Genomic DNA, 17,973 nt, shown 5'->3' on the forward strand with positions numbered 1-17,973 from the left:
CCCCCAGTAGGGGGTGTGCAGGAGGCAGCTGGTCAACGTTTCTCTCCCATTGATCTTTCTAACTCTCTATCCCTCTCCCTTCCTCTCTGTAAAAAGTCAATAAAATATATTTAAAAAAAAAAGATAATGGATTTGGCCCTGGCCGGTTTGGCTCAGTGGATAGAGCATCGGCCTGCGGACTCAAGGGTCCCGGGTTCGATTTCGGTCAGGGGCGTGTACCTTGGTTGTGGGCACATCCCCAGTGAGGAGTGTGCAGGAGGCAGCTGATCGATGTTTCTCTCTCATCGATGTTTCTGGCTCTCTGTCCCTCTCCTTTCCTCTCTGTGGAAAATCAATGAAATATATTTTTTTTAAAAAGATAATGGATTTGTTTACAACTCTTCTGATGTGAATGTCTATGCTGAGGTTGAAGAATTATATAATAAGGATGGTCAAATATATACATATTTACCCTATTCAACATAAGTAAAGAAAACTTTGCCTGAAATTGTAATATTAAAAACAACTTTTTTTCTAGAAATGGGAGATTTGGGGGAGCATATGATTTAAGTTAGCGATTACAAATTTCTGGGAGGTGGAACCCTGGCAACTTTCATTTTTGACTTGGTGTATTTTGTATTGATATTTTGTTACAATATGTATACTTTTGTTTGAATAAAGAAAAAATTTTCACAAATTTATCGTTTCTTTGTTGAAAATGTATCGAGGCTTCCTACTCTGGTCACTTCAGGTCCTCATGTTCTTGTGAAGTCTTCTCTGTACAGGTACAAATTTAATAAAACTTGTGTGCTTTCTTCTGTTCATCTGTCTTTGTCAATTTAATCTTCAGACACAGCCAAGGACCCTAAAAGGGTCAAGGAAAACATTTTTTTCTCTTCTACTTTAATAATTCTGACTATTTACTATATGAACAGCAAACACCAAACTTCTCCAGGAAAAACCGTTTTCTCAAACTAGACATCAAGGCAGATGGCTGAAAGAAAGCTGGGATTCACTGGTGTAAGGGTATTTGTAGAGCTGATGCGAAATTGCTATTGATGTGTGAAGTGGATTTAACAATCAATGAGACACCAATAGTTCTTTCCCTTCTGTAAAATGATATCTGCTGCTTGGTTGGTGACAGAAGGTATTTTACAATCAAAATTAAAAACAAAACAAAACTGGTTAACATTATAATTCACTTCCAATATCTTGAAATGGGATGGAAAATTGAAAGGGAATTGAAAAATGGCATCATTATTCTTCTGCCTTTTAAATTCTTCTGAAAATAGCATGTCAAAGGGTTGGAAAAATGCATATTAAAATACATTTTTTATTCCCATTTAACAGGAATATTTTTGTATTATTTTGTTTTCCAAGTTTCACTGACTGCATTGCAAAAGCTCATGGCAAGCGTGCCCAGCCTTTCCTCCCAGCCTTCAGGATATTTTCTATGAGCTTGGGGAAAGCCTGGTTGTATTTAATCAGTAACATAAGGAGCTATGTTTTTCATAACTCAAAACTTCTCTGTCTTAGGCAAATGGGTCGAGGGTGAGCTTAATAGGTATATGGCTGTTCATACTAAGCAAAGCCTGGATGTTATAACCATGTTTCCTTAGAACGGATGTTTCGCAACTATATAAATAGACAAACAGGCTCAGAGAATTGAGGTATCACATGGCCCTGTCCTTGTAGGCAAGGAAAATTCAGAAAGACCTGGATTTAAAAAAAGTGTAAATAGTTATATTGGATGACCACATAGTTTCAATAGAACATTAAGTTAAATTTATGAATTTATGTTTATTAGATACACAGCTTTTTTTTTTTTTTTTTTTGTAAATGTGCTTCCAGTTACAATTCTATACAAGGGGCAAACCTTATATCTGATATTTTGTTCACCTAAATCTGAATCTAGCCAACTCCTCACTATTGGGGCTCAGTGAGTGTCACCCTCACAGAGGGGCATTTCCTTATCAATCGGGCCCTCCCACTCTGTTATTCCCTGTCTCATTCTCTCATTTTATTTTATTCATAGCTGTCATTGTGATCTAAAATCAACATCTCCTTTCTTAATTTGTCATAATTTTTATGGTCATTTCCCTCTCATCGGCAACAACATTATGAAGGAAGGGATATTTTCTAACCTGCTCATTATTTTAACTCTAAGGCCTAGAATGCTGCTTTTAATAGTCATTTTGCTCAGTAGTCTGAGTAAGTGAATGTTTTTAAGTACAAATTTAAGTAGCTTTATAATAAATGTAATTTAAATCAACACTTAAGATTGTTTATAATTTGGCACACTATTTTAAAGGGTCTTTATTATTAGGTGGATGATGGAACTAGGGTGACTTTTAACTTCTAAAACTTAGGCTTTATTTTTTATTTATTGTAATTACCTTTTTAAAATTAATTGAATTTATTGGGATGGTATTGGTTGGTAAAACCATAAAGGTTTCAAGTGAACAACTCAATAAAACATCATCTGTATACTGTATTGTGTGCCCATCTCCAAAAGTAAAGTCTCTTTCTACCTCCATTTCTCTTTCTTTGCCCACCTCCACCCAGCTCCCATCCCCCCTTTCCTCTGGCTATCACCACACTATTGTCCCTTGTCTAATCCCTTCACCTTCTTTCCTCCAGTCCCCCAATCTTCTTTCCCTCTAACAGCTGGCAGTGTGTTCCATGTATCCATGCCTTTGTTTATATTTTGTTCATTAGTTTATTTAATTCATTACATTCCACATATAATTGAGATAATGAGATAATTGTCTTTCTCTGACTAGCTTATTTTACTTAGCATAATAATCTCCAGGTCCATCTATGCTATCACAAAGGTAAGGTTTTCTTCTCTTTTTACAGTTGAGTAGTATTCCATGGTGTACATGTACCATAGCTTTTTAATCCACTCATCTACCGATGGGCACGAGGGCTGTTTCCAGATCTTGGCTGTTGTAAATAATTCTGCAATGAATATAGGGGTCCATATATTCTTTCAAGATTGTGTTCTGGAAATCTTAACATATAGTTTTCCTGGAAGTAGAAGTGCTGGGTCAAAAGGAAGCTCCATTTTTTAAATTTTTTAAATTAAAATTACTGTTTTCCACTGTGGCCATACCAGTTTGCATTCCTACCAACAGTGCATGAGTGTTCCCTTTTCTCCACATTCCCCCCCAACACTTTTTGTCAGATGATTTATTGATGGCAGCCATTCTGACAGTTTTAAAGTGATATCTCATTGTGATTTTTATTTGCATCTCTGGTTATTACTGACCTTGATCATTTTTTCATATGTCTATTGGCCATTTGTATGTCCCCTTTGGAGAAGTGTCAATTCAGGTTTTTTGCCAAGTTTTTAAGTTGGATTGTTTGTCTTCCTGGTGTTGAGTTATATATGTTCTTTATGTATTTTGGAAATTAATCCCTTATCAGCTGTATCATTGGCAAATATGTTCTCACATACAGTGGGTTCCCTTTCATTTTGTTGATGTTTTTCATTGCTGTGCAGAGGCTCTTTAGTTGGACACCCCATTTGTTTATTTTTTCCCTTGCCCAATGAGATATATTGACAAAAATATTGCTACAAGAGATGTTTGAGATTTTACTGCCTATGTTTTCCTCTAGGATTTTTATGGTTTTGTGACATATTTAAGTTGTGTGTTGTTGTTTTTTTTTACCCATTTTGAGGTTTTTCTTGTGTATGGTGCAAGTCGATGATCTAGTTTGATTTTCTTTGCATGTACTTGTCCAATTTTCCCAACACCATTTATTGAAGAGACTTTCTTGACTCCATTGTATGCTCTTGCCTTCTTTGTCAAATATTAATTGACCATAGAGACATGGGTTGATTTCTGAGCTCTCTGTTCTGTTCCATCGATGTATATGTCTGTTCTTATGTCACTACAGGGCTGTTTTGATTATAATGGCCTTGCAGTATAGTATGATATCTGGTATTCTGATACATCCAACTCTGTTTTTTCTCAAGATTGCTGTGGCTTCAGGGCCCCCTCTTTTTTTTGTTGTTTCATATACATTTTTAGAATATTTTTTCTATATATGTGAAATGCCATTAGTATTTTAATAAGAATTGCATTGAATCTATATATTGCTTTGGGTGGTATGGACATTTTAATGGTGATAAGTCTCCCAATCCATAAACTTGGTATATGCTTGCACTTATTTGAATCTTCCTCGATTTCTTTCTTCAGTGTCCTACAGTTTTCCAAGTACAGTTATTTCATCTCCTTGGTTAAATTTTTTCCTAGGTACTTTATGTTTTTGTTGTTGCAATAATAGGACTGTTTCTTTAATTTCTATTTCTGATTATCCTATCTAATAAAGCAGGAATATGCAAATTGACTATCACTCCATCACAAAGATGGCGGCACCCATAGCCACAAGATGGTGACACCCAGTCCCCTCAGCCCCGCTGGAGTCCCCCAGTCCTTTCAGCCCAGCCTGGGGGGTGGGGGGAGAGGCGGCAGGCTCACGGTGCAGCCAGACCCACCCTCAGTCCCCCAGCCGCCTGGGGCTGGCCCGAGGTGCAGGAAAGCCTCAGATGGTGGCTTCCCAGCCTTCCAGGTCAGCCCAAGGCTCAGGATACCCAGGCTGGACAAGGCTTGCGCTGCCAGCAGTGGCAGCAGCAGAGGTGTGATGGGGGCATCGTCTTCCCTTGATCGCCAGGTCGACTCTCACCCCTGAGGGCTCCCAGACTGTGAGAGAGGGCAGGCCAGGGTGAGGGACCCCTGCTCCAGTGCATAAATTTTCATGCACTGGGCCTCTAGTTGGCGTATAAAAATGCCACTAATTTCTTGTATCCTGCCACTTTGCCAAATTCATTTATTAGATATAGTAGTTTTTTGGTGGAGTCTTTAAGGTTTTTTTATGTACAATATTATGTTATCTGTGAAAATTAACAGTTTTACATCCTCCTTTCCAATTTGGATGCCTTTTATTTCTTCCTCTTATCTGGTACTGTGGCTAGGACTTCCAGTACTATCTACACTAATAAAAGAGAGACATGCAAATTGGTGTCACTCCACTACATCCACCAGCCAATCAGGATGAGTATGCAAATTAACCCAACAAGAATGGCGGTTAATTTGCATATGTAGGTGTGAAAGCGAAGATTGAAGACAATTGAAGACTGAAGAGGCTTGGCTTCTCTGCTGCAGCTGGAGCAGAGAAGCCAAGTCTCAAGGGCCTGGGTCCCAGGTGCTGGAGGAAAACCAGTGCCAGCAGCCAGGGAAAGGAAGGCCTATTGCATGAATCTTCATACAATGGGCCTCTAGTATTGAATAAGAGTAATGAAAGCCGATATCCTTGTCTTGTTCCTGATCTAAGGGAAACACTTTCAGTTTTGCCCATTGAATATGAGGTTGGCTGTGGGTTTGTATAGGCCTTTATTATGTTGAGGTATGTTCTCCTTATTCCCAGTTTGCTGAGAGTTTTCATCATAAATGAGCAATGGATTTTATTGAATGATTTATCTGCCTCTATTGATGTGATCATGTGATTTTTATCCTTTATTTTGTTTATGTGATGTATCAAAATTTATTGATTTGTGAATATTGTACCAACTTGCATCCCTGGTATAAATCCCACTTGGTCATGGTGTATGATCTTTTGAATGTGTTACCGGATCAGATTTATTAATATTTTCTTGAGGATTTTAGTATTTATCTTCATCAAGGATATTGGCCTATAATTTTTTCTCTTTGTAGTGTATTTATATGATTTTTGGAGTAGGATAATACTGATTTTATAAGAAGAGCTTGAAAGTCCTTTTGCCTCTTGAAATTTTTTGAATATTTTGAGGAGGATAGTATTCATTTTTCTTTATATGTTGGTAAAATGTGCTAGTGAAGGCATCTATCTGGTCCAGGACTGTGGTTTGTTGGGAGTTTCCTTTTTTTAAAAATTATTACTACTTCAATTTCATTAGTTGTTATCAGTCTATTCAGGTTTTCTGATTCTTTCTGATTAAGTTTTGGAAGACTGCATGTTTCTAGAAATGTGTCCATTTCATCTAGGTTGTCCAATTTGTTGGCACATAGTTGTTCATAGTATTTTTTAACAATTTTTTAACAATTCTTTGTATTTCTGTAGAGTCAGTTGTTACTTCATTTCTGATTTATTTATTTGTTTGGGTCCTCTCTCTTCCTTTTCATGATGGGTCTGGTTAAAGGTTTACCTTTTCAAAGAACTGTGTTTTTTGTTTCATTGATCTTTTTTGTTGTGTTTTAACCTCTATGTCATTTATTTCCACTCTAATATTTATTATTTCCTTCTTTCTGCTTACTCTGGACTTTGTTTGTTGTCCTTTCTCTAGTTCTTTCAGGTGCAGGGTTAGATTGTTTGAGATTGTTGTTGCTTTTTGACATTGGCCTGTAATGTTATGAACTTCCTTCTCAGGACAGCTTTCACTGTGTTCTGTAGATTTTGAGTTGTTATATATTCATTTTCATTTGTGTCCACGTAATTTTTTATTTCTTCCTTGATCTTATTGGTAGCCCATTCATTGTTTAATAATGCTATTTAGCCTCCATATGTTGGAATGCTTTTGAGTGTTTTATTATACTTTCTAGTTTCATGCCATTGTGATCTGAGAAGACTCTTGATATGATTTCAGTCTTCTTGATTCTGTTAGGACTTAGTTTGTGTCCTAACATGTGGTATATCTTTGAGAATGATTTATGTGCACTTGGGAAGAGTATATATTCTTTTGCTTTGGATGAAATATTCTATATATATCAATTATATCCATCTGATCTAGTGTGCCATTTAAGGTTGCTGTTTCCTTATTGATATTTTTGTCTGGAAGACTTGTCCACTGATGACAGTGAGGTGTTAAAGTCCCCTACTATGACAGTATTTCTGTTGATCTCTCCCTTAAAGTCCAACAAGAGTTTTAAAAATATATTTAGTTGCTTCTATATTGGGTACATGTATATTTACATGGGTTATTTCTTCTTATTGGATCAGTTCCTGTAATATTATGCAGTGATCTTTTTTGTCTCTTCTTATGGCCTGTGTTTTGAAGTCTATTTTGTCATGTATATGTGCTGCAACCCCAGATGTTTTTATTATTGTTTCCATTTGCATGGTGTTTTTTTGTTTTTTGTTTTCTCCTTCACTTTCAGCCTGTGTGAATCTTTTGTTCCAAGGTGGGTCTCTTGTAGATAGCATATATATATGGGTCATGTTTTATTATTCATTCAGCTGCCCTATGTCTTTGGATTAAAACATTTAATTTATTTACATTTAAGATTGTTATTGATAGGTACTTATTTATTGCCATTTTTTTCTTTATACCTCTGTTTCCCTCTCTTTCTCAATTTCTTCCTCTTTTTAAAGTGGACCCTTTCCCTAATCCAGTATGGGAAACTCTGTTGGGGTCCAACCCCAACAGGTCCAGAGGTCCCCAAAGGTGTGGATGGAGTCGGTGAAGAAGGAATGACATGGAGGCAGCGTTCAGGTGATCATCATAGCTGGGTTTTCTTGTCAGGGTCTCCAGCCAGGTTCTGTAGCCAGTTCTCCAGCCAAGTTCTGTCTAGGATCTCCAGCGAAGTTCTGGTTAGGATCTCCAGCCAGGCTCTGTGTCCATGTTCTCTTGCTAGGTTCTCCAGCCAGGTTCAGTCACCAGGTTCTAGTCAGGTTCTCTTGCCAATTTCTGTAGTCAGGTTCAGTCCAGGATCTTTTACCATGTTCTCTCCAGCGAAGTTCTTCTGTCTCTAGGTTCTGTGTGGGTTCTGTCTTCCAAGTTCTGTCTTCTAAGTTCTGTCTTCTGTTGTCTTGTTACATCTGTATTTATATCAGTTGATTCAATCCTATCAATCTCTATTCCAAAGGTTAGGGCGTTTCTTATCTCCATTCCAGGGAGTAAAGATTATGTAGCTTAAGCATGATTGTTTGTAGTTAAAGTGATTAATTACCCACCTGGCACTTAGTTAAAGGGTTTTATTCCCTCCCTAACTTCAGGGGAAAATCCCTACCTGGGGAAACAACCTTTCTCAGAGAGGAACAGTATGCCATATATGCCAGGTCCCTTAAAACAGAAAGGATGGACCGGCTCCTGGCAAATTCCCCCTTTTTTATTTTTTAAAAGCAGGCATTAAAAAGAAAAACCTGAAATGCTCTCTTGTATCCATTTTAAGAGTAGGATTGGTGCTTTCTGCTATTACCTGAGTCCTGATCTATCACCCCAGGGAGAGCTTGCCAATCCTGCACTTTCCCGGGGTGGAAAGGCTTCAGTGGGGTTAAGGATAAGGCTCCTTGGGCCTACCTTCTCCCATGCCTTTACATTTACCTTTCCGGCACCTTTCCTTCCTCAGAAAAGCATGGACATACTTCTTGTATAAAACATTCCATCTGACTGGGCGTAACCTTAACTCCTCTGCTAGCAAGCATATGTGTTAAAAGATCAATACGGAGTCTTTTTTCTTTAGACACGTATGGCACATCTTCTTAATCTAAAGATCAATACAGAGTCTTCTTTCTTTGGACTCAGTATGGCACATCTTCTCAATCTAAGTTCTGTACTATCCACCTTCTTACCCTACTTATCCTCTATAGGGGGGTCTGTAGCACCCTGGTGGAGTCCTATCCGTCCCGAGTGTGTGGGTTCTCAATGGGGAGGGGGGCTTACCTAGGGGAATCCCGTTTCAGGAGTTCCCAAAGGTGTGGACGGAGTCGGCGAAGACTATCCACTCTCTTCCTACGGTGGAGTCCTATACATCCCGAGAGTGGGGCTTACCTAGGGGTCCCTGTTCGGGCGCCAGATGCTGGGGTCCAACCCCAGCAGGTCCAGGGGTCCCCAAAGGTGTGGATGGAGTCAGCGAAGAAGGAATGACATGGAGGCAGCGTTCAGGTGATCATCATAGCTGGGTTTTCTTGTCAGGGTCTCCAGCCAGGTTCTGTAGCCAGTTCTCCAGCCAAGTTCTGTCTAGGATCTCCAGAACCAGCGAAGTTCTGGTTAGGATCTCCAGCCAGGCTCTGTGTCCATGTTCTCTTGCTAGGTTCTCCAGCCAGGTTCAGTCACCAGGTTCTAGTCAGGTTCTCTTGCCAATTTCTGTAGTCAGGTTCAGTCCAGGATCTTTTACCATGTTCTCTCCAGCGAAGTTCTTCTGTCTCTAGGTTCTGTGTGGGTTCTGTCTTCCAAGTTCTGTCTTCTAAGTTCTGTCTTCTAAGTTCTGTCTTCTGTTGTCTTGTTACATCTGTATTTATATCAGTTGATTCAATCCTATCAATCTCTATTCCAAAGGTTAGGGCGTTTCTTATCTCCATTCCAGGGAGTAAAGATTATGTAGCTTAAGCATGATTGTTTGCAGTTAAAGTGATTAATTACCCACCTGGCACTTAGTTAAGGGGTTTTATTCCCTCCCTAACTTCAGGGGAAAATCCCTACCTGGGGAAACAACCTTTCTCAGAGAGGAACAGTATGCCATATATGCCAGGTCCCTTGAAACAGCAAGGATGGACCGGCTCCCGGGCAAAACTCCAGTCCTGAGCTGTTCCCCTGTGCCACTATAACCCAGTAGGATGGTGCAGGTCAAGCAGCTCAACAAGAAAGTAGGGAAGGGGCACCAACCATGCACTTGAGGTGGGAGAGACCATTTCTCCCCAACAAGCCACTCATTGACTGGGTCTCTGCCCAAAGCCTTTCCAGAGAAGAGAGGGCCCCTCAACCTCATTGCTGGGTGTAGCCAGCAGATCCTACCACAGGACATGTGTATGGCAGAGTGACCTCTCCAGCAGTTAAAGAATGGAGCAAGCTCTCCAGTCTGGTGCTGTGACAATGGGAGCTCTCCTTCCTTGGCATGGTTCTGTTAGAGTCTCCCAGGCAGACATAATCTTCACTGATTCCCATTGCCCAGTGTTACATGGGCTCCTCTTCCAGGCTCTGTTCCTCTAGGTTGGAGATCTCTGCATGGGATTGAGACCCCATAACCATAGCAGTGGTTCTCAACCTGTGGGTTGCGACCCCTTTGGGGGTCAAATGACCCTTTCACAGGAGTCGCCTAAGACCATCCTGCATATCAGATATTTACATTATGATTCATAACAATAGCAAAATTACAGTTATGAGGTAGCAACAAAAATAATCTTATGGTTGGGGGTCACAACATGAGGAACTGTTTTAAAGGGCCAGAAGGTTGAGAACCACTGCCATAGAGGTAGGAAATTTTGCAGCTGCAATATTCCTCAAGCTTCTCAGCTGCCCTGCATGAGGGAGCTCTCCCTTTCCATATCTCCTCCCCTCTGCTCCTTGGTTATAATATTTTGGATCAGCCATACTTCAATTTGTTTTTCAAGTTGATTGTTCTGTAATTTACTAGTAGCTGTAAATCTGTTTTGAAGCTGGGAGCAAGTGGATGCAGCTTCCAGTTACTCCGCAGCCATCTTGCAACCTGTGCTTCCCCTCTTTTGTCTCTTCCTCAATTTCTTTCTTCAATATCCTATAATTCTCCGAGTACAGGTCTTTTACCTCCTTGGTTAAATTTATTCCTAGGTACCTTGTTGTTGTTTTTTGTATTACAATAGTAAATGGAATTATTTTCTTAATTTCTTTTTCTGATAGTTCATTATTGGTGTATAAAAATGTTAGTAATTCCTGAATAGTAATTTTGTTTCCTGCTATTTTGCCGAATTCATTTATTAGATATAGTAGCTTTTTAGTGGCATCTTTAGGGTTTTCTATGTACAATATCACATTATCTGTGAATAATGACAGTTTTACTTCCTCCTTTCCAATTTGGATGCCTTTTATTATTTCTTCCTGTCTGATCCTTGTGGCTAAGATTTCCATTGTAATGTTGACTAAGGGTGGTGCTTTTAGTTTTTGTCTATGAATATGATGTTGACTATAGGTTTTCCATATATGGCCTTTATTATGTTCCCACTTTGCTGAGAATTTTTAGCATTAATGCGTGCTAGATTTTATCAAATGCTTTTTCTGTATCTATTGATATGATCATGTGATTTTATCCTTATTTTATATTATATATCACATTTATTGATTTGCCAATAATGTACCAACCTTGTATCCCCAGAATAAATCCAATTTGATCATGGCATATGATCTTTTTAATGTATTGCTGATCTGGTTTGCTGATAACCTAGGCTGGATTTAAAATATGTTGTATATTATGAAATAAAAAATACTATTAGAAAATGCTAAACCCTTGTTCTTATACCAGAGATATGAGTTTTAAGGTTCCTCTTGATACTTTATCCTATTAGCTTTGGATACATTTTCTCCCATTTGTCTATTTAAACATACCTAAACCTTTAAGCAAATTGGGAGCTTTCCAGTCCTTCACAAATGCCTTACTTCCTGGAGACACTAGTGTATTTGCCATATGGGTCTGTTTCTGGATATTGTAACTTCGTCACACAATAAAATAAAAGTTATATTCAAAGTCAATTTAACAAATCATTATTATAAAAATCAATTCATTTATTGCATAAGGTAATTAAAGGTAATCCTGAATTTACAGCAATTCAAAACCTGGACCTTAGTGCTTGTAAAGAGGAGAATCAATAAAAGTATGCAAAAAGGAAAAAAAAAACCTCAGTTTTCCACCTATTATGTAACTTTTACTTTTATACAGAACACCTTACTTCTAGTTACCAAATACATGGAGTTTTTCCCTACACCAAGCAATGCGCTCTCTCTTTTTCAGAATTACTGATAACTGTCATTACAATCAATGCTAACCTTAAAATCCCACCTGGACATCCAGTGAAAGCAGGTAAAAGAGTAGGCAGCAAATTAACCTGCAACCCAGCCGGCATGGCTCAGTGGTTGAGCGTTGACCTATGAACCAGGAGGTCATGGTTCAATTCCCAGTGAGGGCACATTGCCCGGGTTGTGGGCTCAATCTCCAGCGTGGGGGATTCAGAAGGCAGCCAACCAATGATTCTCTCTCATCATTATCTTTCTATCTCTCTCTCTCTCTTCCTTCCTATCTGAAACCAATAAGAATATATTTTAAAAAATTAACCTGCAAATAAAGCAGGTGGGAGGCTGACAAGTCTGTGGCCACTCATGTTCCCACCAGACAATAGCTGCTGGAAGGGGAAAAATAGGCCCCCACAGACAGGGACTCTGCCCCAGAGCTGCAAACAGCCTTAGCATAGTGTCTGACATGTAGTAGGCATTAAAAAAATGGAGTGTTTTGTTTTTCCTCCTTCTCTCTATTGAATTTTCTCTTTCCATTAGTGCAAATCATTTCACACATATTGTTCAATTATTTGGAAGTGATCAATTTAATCTTAGATTGGTGGGAATTCAAAATGCACAGAAGATAGCTAACTGCACCAGAACAACTATCACTGAGAAGGTGCTCACCAAGATGTTGACTTACTGACTTGCCTGTGTATACAGATTCGGTATAAATATACAATCCACAGTACCTGAAGTCATAATTTTCAAACAAAGCTCAATGACTTTCTGCATGGGGTATTCAGGTTTATTTCTTTCCATTTTCATGAATACTATCAATCTGCTACATCTCTGTCCGAAACCTAAGCATTTACATTTATCTTTGCCTTGGTTGAACAAAGGGTGACAGAAAGGTAAGGTTCACCTTTGTTGAAAACTGTTTCTTTTGTCCTCATTTAAATAGTTCAGTGACAGGTGGGAAAGATTCATGTGTTAAGAATTTAAGTACAAAGCCTTGTAGTACCACTGAAGAGGAAGAAAGGCCTCCAGCTGAAGGTAAATAGAAAGCATGCCAGAGAGGAAGTGCTGCTTGAAATATGTTTTAAAGAAGAAGTGCACTGTTTTATTCATAGAGTATCTGCCTCCTGAAATTTTCATAATATAGTTCCCACATTGGAACTATAGTTCCTTGAGAGAGAGAGAGAGAGAGAGAGAGAGAGAGAGAGAGAGAGAGAGAAAGAGAGAAAGGGAGATCCCAGTTATTAGTCTTGATGCTCTGAATTTATTAAACAATGTTTGGTAGAACATGATGAAAAATATGAAACATGAAATTTACACAATCTGTTGTAAGAGCATGAAGTCTTGTGTTATCTTGTCATAAGTTCAGGCATTACTCAGATTTGGTTGATGTTTAAAGATATGTATTTATCTTGGTAAGCATCAGAGTTTGCTTCCTTCTTCCTTTCTAAAAAACAGGCTTTTCTACTACGTGGGTGAGTGTACTTCTAACTGCTGAGTAGCTGACATTCCATTAGTCATTTGGATCAGAGTGAGGTATATATTATGATGACAATCAGGAATATATGTACAATAGTCATTATGTATAATGGTGCAAGTTCCTCCTCGGTCAGCAGTAAGTATATATCTTCTGTGGGAGTCCATCCGTGGCAGAAGGGGGTCCCCCACCCCCTGACCCAGCTCCACAGGCCCAGCAGTTGTTCTTATTTTGGAGTTCTGCCAACATGTGAACCCAGGTGGCCAATAGTTTACCTTGCATGCTGTGGCCGAAAAGACAAGTTACAGGCGCAAGCAATGGTAAATCATAAGCTAAAAGCAAAATACAGGCTGCTTTGTCATCTGTACTCAGAACCAAAGTTGAGAGTGTTTTCTGTCCTGGTGAGTTCCCAGCTGGGAATGAGGCCACTGGGGTTAGTAACCTAAGAAGAGGAATGATAATACTCCAAATTGCCAGGAAGGGTGTGCTCTTAATATTTTGTCTGGTAAGTTCTGTACCACCAGCTGCTGAGGGGGTTGGGGAGGGGGTGTTGGAAGCAACCAAGGAGTTATCTGCAAGATAAGATTTTGACCCTCCCCATAGGCTCCATGAGTGCAAACCATCTGGGGAGAGTCTGCCATACCCAAGGCACTTGTAGGTGACCCGTCCTTGGTCCTAGGGCAGTGATGGCGAACCTTTTGAGCTCAGTGTGTCAGCATTTTGAAAAGCCCTAACTTAACTCTGGTGCCGTGTCACATATAGAAATTTTTTGATATTTGCAACCATAGTAAAACAAAGACTTATATTTTTGGTATTTATTTTATATATTTAAATGCCATTTAACAAAGAAAAATCAACCAAAAAAGTGAGTTCGCGTGTCACTTCTGACCCGCGTGTCATAGGTTCGCCATCACTGTCCTAAGTCATGCTGAGCTGTCAATGATATGGAAGTGTGTGGTCCCAGTTGTGGATTCCATTCAGCAGTCCAGTGCTCCAGCTGAATCCTCATTGCTGTCAGTGGTCCGCTGGTTAAGAGATGATATGCACAGAACATGCTTGTGTGGCGTAGTTGTTCCATCGGAACTTCTGGCAACCTATGTATCCACCCCTTTAAAAAGTGGGTTTTTCATTGCAGTCTCTGTTTTAATAGTTTGTTTAGCTTTTTAATCAACCTAGTAGCTTTAGGATGATAGCACAGAAGGCAGTGTCATATTACATTGTCGTCATTGTCCCATTCCCGCACCTAGTGATCAGTTAAATCAGTCCCTTGGTCACTGTTGATGTCCCTGGGCCATTCGTGCGTAGCACATAATTGTCTAAATCCCTGCATGGTAGCCTTCTGGGTTGCTTTCTTGCTAGGTTATGCTTGCAATAGGCCAGTGGCAGTGTTGACGCATGTCAAAGTGTATTTGCTGTTCTGAGACAGCTGGGAGGGCTTGATGTAATCCGTCTGCCATCTCATGGCCAATGCTTTGGCTCTTGCTATTTGTTCTAAATGTCATGGTAGCTTCTGTGTGTGTGTGTGTGTGTGTGTGTGTGTGTGTGTGTGTGTTCCAGAGAACTAGGAGCACAGCCCTGGCTTGTCCTCTTAATATGGGTGAGATTCATGCCCAACTATTTGTGCCCAGTCTTTTTAAAAAATATATATTTTTATTGATTTCAGAGAGGAAGGGAGAGAGAGAAAGACACATCAATGATGAGAGAGAATCATTGATTGGCTGCCTCTCGCATGCCCCTTACTTGGGATCGAGATTGCAACTCTGGCATGTGCCCCAACCAGGTATTGAACCATGACTTCCCGCTTCATAGGTCAACGCTCAACCAATGAGCCATGCCAGCCGGGCTGTGCCAATCTTTTTATGTAATCAATGGGGCAATTCTTGAAGGTATCTGTTCTTCTCTATCGTTTGGACCTGGGACTACTGATCCATCTTCTGATTTCCCTGAGGTCAACTCAACACTGTGGGCCAGTACATGGTTCACAGTGACCTATGCCTTTTGTCTTTTCCCAGGTCTCATTCCACATCTCAGCTTTCTAAAGTGGGCACTATTAAACTTATTAGCTGTTCTTTTTCCATTGCCCCATCCACAAAGTGAGGCCTTTATAGACAGCCTGATTGTCAGTTATCAAAGTGACAGGGCTTGGTTTATGTATCAGTATCATCCAAGCTGCTTGCAGATCAACCCATTTACTGTTGTCTTTCTCTATCCAGGCATAATGTGTTTGTATTTGGCTGTAATGTTACTGTGGTTCAACAGCATGGATTATCCTTAGCAGACCCATTTGTGTACCATGCAGTCATGGGGACTGGAACTTGACCTTCCTTAATATGTATCCATGGGCCCATGTTAGTGTTTTCAGGCACTTCCTAATATATGTGACTGGGCCCATGAGGGCATGCAGCTCAGTACTATGTGGACTGGTCGATATAATACATCGTTGCTGCAAATATGCATACTACTTATGTAGGGTAGTGAGCTGGGCCACCCCCAGTTGGGGTGTGGAAAATTCCCGGATTCATCTAGCAATGGAGTACTGTGTCTTTAGCATCACTGCAGGGCTTTTGTGGTACTCTTTACATGCTGTAGACCAGTGATGGCGAACCTTTTGAGCTCGGCATGTTAGCATTTTGAAAAACCCTAACTTAACTCTGGTGCTGTGTCACATATAGAAATTTTTTGATATTTGCAACCATAGTAAAACAAAGACTTACATTTTTGATATTTATTTTATATATTTAAATGCCATTTAACAAAGAAAAATCAACCAAAAAAATGAGTTCACGTGTCACCTTTGACACACGTGTCATAGGTTCGCAATCACTGCTGTAGACTAAGGTACATTGCCAAGCCTTGTCTTTCCATAGGACTATATTTTTCTTCATAATTGGGACCAGAAACCTAGGGGCACCTTCCTCTCATCTTGCTTTTGCCATAAGCCTCACTCAAAGCCCTTCGGATAAACAGAAACATTTAATTTACAAGGGTTGGTTGAATTCATACCCCCATCCCTAATTTTTGTGTTTGTTTGCTGCCACCTTTGTACTAGTAAAGGCATTAATGTGCTCTTGTCACCAATCCCACATTGTTCATTTCTTTGCTAATCTGTATAAGGGAGGTAAGAGCTGAGCTAGATGGGGGAATAAAAGGCCTTCAATATCCAAGCAATTCCAAAAATGTTTGCAATTGTTTTGCTGTTTCTGGCATAGAATAATTTTGAATATCTTATCCAGCACAGCAGTGGGAATAACTTTTGTCTTACTATACCAGACAACCCCCCAATGACAGAGGACCTGGACTCTTGCACCTTGTGCAATTTATGGCTCATGTCTGTCTTTCTGGGTGCTCCAGTAGACCAGTGGTGGGAAAACTGTGGCTCGCAAGCCACACGCGGCTCTTTGGCCCCTTGAGTGTGGCTCTTCCACAAAATACTGACTTCTGCGCATGGGCCACGAAGTTTCAATCGCACTGGATGTGCGTGCCTACGTGTGGTATTTTGTGGAAGAGCCACACTCAAGGTGCCAAAGAGCTGCATGTGGCTTGTGAGACGCAGTTTGCCAACCACTGCAGTAGACACTCTGCCCTCTTATGTAAAATGGTACGATCATTACCAGATAGTGTAATGTAAGCAATACCATGATGCAATGCCACCTCTTCCCCACCATTCCATACAGATATATCTTTCACTATTAAACCATGACAAATGGTGGGGCTGTGCAGATAGCCTGGTGGCAGAACCTAAAACATCCAGTGTTCTCTGTTCCATCTGAAGGTGAACTGATCTTGACTTTGCATGTCCATAGAAATACTGAGTAAGGCATTAGCCAGGTCTAACACAAAATGATAGGTTCTTAAGGATTTGCTTACTTCATTTAATAATTGGGTGATATTAGAACTGCAGCATGGATTGGAGGAACTACTTTATTAAGCTCCCAGTAGTCCAATGTCGTTCTCCATGATCCATTTGACTTACAGATTGGCCAGACAGGGCTGTCTGTGAAAAGGACTATGGGTGGGACAAATTATGTCCGATCTGTCTAGCTCTTTAACTGAATCAGTGATCTCGGCATGTGCCCCAGGTAAGCGATGCTGTCTTTCTGATACTACGCGCCAATGTTGTGAGAACCCTTCAGTAGTAGCTGCCTGTGTCATGTGATTTTCCCTTTCCAAATGGAGGTCATCTTCCAAATGGCAATTCCTAGAGGCCAGCACTAGCGCCTCTTCCAAGGAGAACCTCCGAGAACACAGGAGAGGCCAGGCCACAACAGCCACTGTTGCTTTTATAGCTTTTTTGTCTTTATCTACCTTAAGCCTCTTCCATTATCTGCTACTCCAGCAGGCATCTTTGGAACATCTTACGATGCTCCTCACACACCTGTCCCCAAGCCTCCAATGTTGTGCCAACTGGCCCAAAGCATTGTGCTTGGCCATCCTGGGATTTCCCCTGGCTCAGTCCATTTCCCCCCTATTTTGACTATGGCTTACGTGGATTCTTCAGAATCCAGCTTGCTCACAGCACCGGTTCTTGGGGAAAGTCCCAAAAGTCTAAATTCAGGATCGATTTTGAAGAACTGACACCCAGACTAATTTAAATGTATAAGAGCTTTAATAGGAGGAACTTATATACATGGGCAAAGCAGGAGTTCCCAGTGGTGGCAGGCCAGGAAGACTCTATACCCCTCCTAGGACAGAGCTCCTTTTTAAAGGGGTTTAATAATAGGGGTTAATGGCAAAACCAAATGGCAGGTTGTTACGTAAACCTCTTGAGAGGACAATGTTACAAGCAAAGTTTAAAGGTAACATCAGGCAGTTATTACACTCTCTGTGTTCACTAACT

Source organism: Myotis nattereri (genome assembly GCF_964212035.1).
Source record: "Myotis nattereri genome assembly, chromosome: 5".
NCBI lineage: Eukaryota > Metazoa > Chordata > Mammalia > Chiroptera > Vespertilionidae > Myotis > Myotis nattereri.